Consider the following 6,214-nt stretch of genomic DNA (forward strand, 5'->3'; position numbering starts at 1 on the left):
TAAGGATTTATCGTAAATATTGAAGAGGTTTAACACTTACGATTGTCAGCTCTGACTGTTTCCCTGTCAGATCCAGTAAGGAAAAATCACTCTTATCACACTATGCACCACGGGACAATTATTCAGGATCATCTTTAGAGAGATCCGATAATTGGGCTTTTGGCTCAAAATTAGCCCGATTTTTAGTGTTTATCGAATTTGTGGTAAGGATTTCATTTTTTTTAAAGGATTTATCGTAAATATTGAACAGGTTTAACAATGATGTTTTCCGAGCAAATTGGGGAGGAAAATGAGTCTTAACATACTGAACACCACAGGATAATCATACAGGATCAATGTCACTGGCGTCTAGTAATTGGATCTTCAATGACCTTGATCGTAAGGGGTGAATCGGACTAAAAATCGGCACGATTTTCAGCATTCACAGAATTTATTGTAAATACTGAACAGGTATACTATTTATGATGGTTGGCCTGCCTGTAGTAAAAATAGCTCAACACACCGCACACCACATGATAATCGATCAGGATCATCAGCCACACATCTAATTATTGGGCCCAAACTGACTTGGCTAGTAAGGGAAGTAAAACGGCTAAAATGTGTCCGATATGCTCACTATGCTTAGTTCACAAGCTCACACAAATGTTCCAACTGAAAGCATGTTGCCTAGTAGCTAGTTAGCATTGTTAGCATGTGTCTTGGTGTGCTGTTGGCACATAATGTAAATAAATGTTTCATAAGATGCTATGGAAGACAAAGATGCAAACCGTGTTTATGCGTGTGTGTACATGAGTGTGTGTGTGTGTGTGTGTACTGACAGTAATCAGATTACTTTAATCTGATTACAAGTGTAATCAGTCAATGAGTTCCGCCCAAAAGTTGGCAGACGGGCAGGGTGACCTATACGCAAGGGCAGCGAGTTATTCAGCGGAAGGGGGGAGTGTTTGTGTAAATGTCTACGTACCTTAAGTCAGATTGTTTTGCATGGTCTCATATCGTCTTGATTGGTTTTATATTGTCTTGTATCGTCTTTTCTTATTATCGTTTATTGTCTTGTGGTGCTACATCCTTCCATCCGTCTTTTTTTGATACTGCTGTGTCATAATAAGCAATTTAGAGTTATCTCAAATTAAAACACGGATTTCGCGTTGTTGGCAGGATTCGAACCTGCGCGGGGAAACCCCAATGGATTTCTAATCCATCGCCTTAAACCGCTCGGCCACAACAACATGGTTGCTATTTGCTCCCATTCTTGTGCATGCCTGCTCCAGAGTTCTGACCCGTCACACTTTCTTGCCTGCTGACAGCGCGACAAGCCGCTAGCTAGCTAACTTTCTCCTTGAGATACACACACACAGTTGGCTTTCCAGGTCTAGTGGGGACATCTCATTGACATAATGCATTTCCTAGACCCTTACCTTAACCCCAACAATCCAAAATGATTGCCTACCCCAATTCCTCACCCTCACCTCAACCATAACCCAATTCAAACCTAAATTCTAAAACCAAGTTTTGACCCTCAAAAAGAGGTTTGGACTCATGAGGACCACTAAAATGTCTCCACCAGGACACATGGTCCCCACAATGATAGTAAAAACCCAGAAAATGGTCCCCATGATGTGATATAAACCCACGCGTGCGCGCACACACACACACCTGCTCACAAGCATCAGCCCTGTCAAGGGCAAACCAGCAGTAAATCTGCAGACACGACACACACACGTAGATACACACACGCTGTGTGTGTGTGTGTGTGTGTGTGTGTGTGTGTGTGTGTGTGTGTTTGTTAACCCACATGCTCTTTGTCAGCAACTATGTTGCTTCATCTTTTTCAATAACTGCATATCTTTATACGTACTCTATATTGTCTTGTATGATATTTATCATTTTGTTACTGTTTGATATGATCTGCTGTTGTAGTTTGTCCGGTATCGTCTTAATGCAATAATGCTACAAATGGACTCGTCTTGTATCATCGACTTAGTGGTGCTGTATATCATCTCGTATCATCTTGCAATGTCCGGTATCAACTTTTATCAGATTGATATTGATTTATCAACTTTTTGTTTTCATGCTAAATAAGTATGCTGTTGGCTCATTTGCAGCACCAGGTGGCCATTAGTGGTAGCGCTCTAGAATAGTTTAGATTCTATTTGACCTATAAAAAAAAAAATGCATTCTACTTACTTACTACAATTTTGTCCAGTCTGGAGAAAATCACCACCTGAATGTCTTTTGTCCGCTGTTGTCTTGTAACACCTTGCATCATCTTGGTGGCTCGTATCGTCCTGTATCATCACATATTGACCGGTATCGACTTCCTGCTGCTTTCTCTACTTGAGAGAAAATGAAGCGTTTTGTTTCACATTTCACTTTTCCTCAACTCGAAGCCTTCTAAACGACTTCCAAACAGCGCGTAAAGTATCTCCAAACTTTTGATGTGTCTGTCAACTCGCTGGGTGGGCCGACGGTGGCGTCTGTGTCCAAACACGCTTTGATTGACAGCTCACACTGATTAGTCTCTTCCTCTGCGGTTTTGTCTGAAGCTTCCACTTTTATTTCCAACATGTGACCCGTCACCATTTTGTTGTCCATTCCGGGTTGGCTGACTGGAAAAACAACGGCGGCAACAGTTGCTGCAGGACAAACACGGCGACTGTCCTGCCACGCACGCACACATGGCCGGGTGGGCCGACAGAAACACAGAGGGTCACATGACACACTCATCATGGCCCAATCGGCTTTATTGCCAAGAATGCGTGTAAACAATCAACGTGACCAAGAAAGTGGAGTCTAGACCTCCACCAAGGAAAAGTAGCTGTTGTTGTAGTTGTTGTTTTGTTTCTCGTCGGTGACTCTCACACGGAATTGCCCTATTGGCTTGTATCGTCTTGTATTGAGTCGTATCGACTTGCAGTTGCCATGTATCGCCTTTTTTTGTCATGTATCGGCTTGAGGCTGCAATATTTATGTCTTGTATCATCTTTGTGGTGTGTGGTATCAACCTGTATCATATTGTATTATCTTGTATCATCCTCTTTATGGTGAATGGTATATACTGTACTTGTATCATCTTGAATTGTTTTGTTTCATCTTTATGCTGCAGGATATTGACTTGTATCATCTTGTATCATCTTGTATCATCTTGTATCATCTCGTATCATCTCTTTGGTGCAGTGCATCTACTTGCATTATTTTTGTTAATCATTTTTATGTTGCACAGCATCACCGGTATCATCTTGTATCATCTTGTATCATCATTTTGGTGCAAGATATTGACTTGTATCTTTTTGTATCATCTTGTATCATCATTATGGTGAAGGGTATTAACTTGTATCATCTTGAATCGTCTTGTTTCATCTTTATGGTGCAGGATATTGACTTGTATCTTCTTGTATCATCTTTATGGTGCAGGATATTGACTTGTATCTTCTTGTATCATCTTATTGGTGCAGTGCATCTACTTGCATTATTTAAAAAAAAAAAACATTTTTATGTTGCAGGGCATGAACCTGTATCGTCTTGTATCATCTTGTATCATCTTTATGGTGCAGTATTTTACCTTGGATCATCTAGTATCATATCGTATCATCTTATTGGTGCAGTGCATCTACTTGCATTATTTTGTAGCATTTTTATGTTACTAAGCATGAACCTGTATCATCTTGTATCGTCTTGTATCATCTTTATGGTGCAGTATATTGATTGGATCATCTAGTATCGTCATATATCATCTTTACGGTGCAACATATCAACTTGTATCATCTTATGTCATCTCTATGGTGAAGGATATCAACTTGTATCATTTTTTATCGTCTTGTATAATCGTTATGGTACAGGTATCTATTTGTGTCATTTAAAAAAAAAATCATCTTTAATGTGTAGGATATCAACCTGTATCATCTTTATAGTGCAGGGTATCAACCTGTCCTGTATCATTTTTTATTGTCTTGTATCACCTTTATGGTGCATGATATTGACTTGTATCATTTTGTATCATCTTTATGGTGCAGGGTATCAACCTGAATCTGTCTTGTATCACCTTTATGGTGCATGTTAATGACTTCTATCATATTGTATCAACCTGTATCATCTTTATGGTGCAGGATATTGACTTGTATCATTTTGTATCATCTTTATGGTGCAGGGTATCAACCTGAATCTGTCTTGTATCACCTTTATGGTGCATGTTAATGACTTCTATCATATTGTATCATCTTGTATCATTTTTATGGTGCAGGATATCGTCTCATATATTCTTGACCAAAATCAAAAAAGTGAGGCTGAAATTTGTTTTCTAACCATTAAACAAAGCACCAACTTTGTTTCCTCCTTTCTTTGGCTCCCACACGTAGATATCAACTATTTTTGTATCCGACCTCTATTACTTTTCCACTTTCGCATATTTAAATAGTCGGCAAAAAAGTGACTCCTTTGTGCATAAATATTTGTATACTCGCTCCATCTGAAGTAAAATTGCCGTTTCCTTAATAAACTGACCTTTAAGTGTGCTTTTATTTTGCTGGGAGATCCGTGGGAGGTTTATTTTGAAAGCCTCCTTGAACGAACGTTAAATATTTAGATGGTGACGGTCGTCGTCGCTCTCTCGACTTTTCCTGTGCGCCGCCGCCGCCGCCGCCTCAAAGGGTCTTAAAGGGCCGGCGTGTAAATCTTCCGACGGCCGCACTGGCCTCCTAATGGCCGACAACTGTGCCCGGGATCACACAACCCGCATTCTCCGCATTGTGGAGATGTTAAAGGTATAAACACACACACCAACACACGCTCAAGCGTCTCCTCATCTTGCTGTTCCACCTGGACTCATCTGCTTTAGGGAGCTGAAACACACACCCCTGTGTTAAAATAACCACTACTGTGTTATCATATGCGCGTTGTGTGTGATGTCTGAGGCCCAGACATCGCGCACGCACACACACACTCCTTGTAATCCCACACACAGTCTGAAGCTGCAGCCTGAATAAGCAGAGCGCAGCAGGCTCACCATTCACAATGTCAGCGGGTCAAATACAGTAACACACACACACGCACACACATGCAGCAATCTGAATCCAGCAGCATTGTCTGACAAGATGCCAGCAGCTGAAGAAGAAGAAGACAATCCAGGAAGGAGTGAAAGGGGAGATGCTGCTTCTTTGAGAGTAGGAAATGGAGGCAAATGTGTGTGCGTTTAAATAATTGAAAATCAACATTTATGTTATAGTATTAATTAGAGATAGACTGATATGACTTTTTCAGGGCCATTTTAGATTTTTTTTTATTCATAAACATTCCAACTGCTTATCACACACGAAGCATCAACATATACAAACACACAGGGCTGGACTGGCCATCAGGCGTTCAGGGCAGATGCCCGGTGGACCGGTGAATTTTTGTGACACTATTCAATTATTATTTTTGCTCCATTTCACCGAGAGAGACCGACCCACAATTTAGAGGGAGCAGCCCATTAATCCATTCACAATATAGAAAGCAAACTGAACCAATAAACGTCAGTGGTAGCCAAGGGTGGTCAGCAAACGGGCTGAGCTGGCGGACCTAAGTCAAAATGCCAGGGCCGATTATTTGTGCCTGTCCAGGCCTGCAAACACATGACATTGCAAGTCAACTGGGATTGGCTGGAAATTGCCCATTGTGAGCAGGAATGCTTGTTTGTCTATATGTGAAAAGGCCTGGCAACCAATTAACTCATTCACTGCCATAAATTATTATTATTTTTTTTAAAGATTATTAAAAATTTGGGGCAAGAGGCGATACAATTTTTTATTGTAATTAATCACACGACTTCACTAGTTAACTCACAATTAATCACACATTTTATATCGGTTCTTAATGTACAATAAAAAATTCTAGGTTTTCATGACAAAAGTGGGGGGGGGAAATTTTAACTAATAGAAATAGATCAAATTAATTTTTGACGTCAATGGCAGTGAATGAATTAAAACATAGCATATATATATATATATATATATATATATATATATATATATATATAAATTTGGGGTGTCAGGCGATGAAAGTTTTTAATCACTAGTTAACTCGCGATAAATCACAAATTTTATATCTGTTCTAAATGTACAATTAAACAAAATCTAGGTTTTCATACTCTTGTTAACAAAAGTGTGTGGGGGGAATTTTAACTAATAGAAATAGTTCAAATAAATTTTTGACGTCAATGGCAGTGAATGAATTAAAA

General features: G+C 39.7%; 1 non-coding gene across 1 annotated transcript; it reads right to left on the minus strand.

The window, feature by feature from the left end:
- Window positions 1–1,146: 1,146 nt before the first annotated feature.
- Window positions 1,147–1,229, minus strand: trnas-aga (transfer RNA serine (anticodon AGA)). The gene has a single exon. It is a non-coding gene; the product is annotated as a tRNA-Ser (tRNA).
- Window positions 1,230–6,214: the final 4,985 nt, after the last annotated feature.

The sequence above is a fragment of the Vanacampus margaritifer genome, chromosome 9 (genome assembly GCF_051991255.1).
Source record: "Vanacampus margaritifer isolate UIUO_Vmar chromosome 9, RoL_Vmar_1.0, whole genome shotgun sequence".
Taxonomy (NCBI): Eukaryota; Metazoa; Chordata; class Actinopteri; order Syngnathiformes; family Syngnathidae; genus Vanacampus; species Vanacampus margaritifer.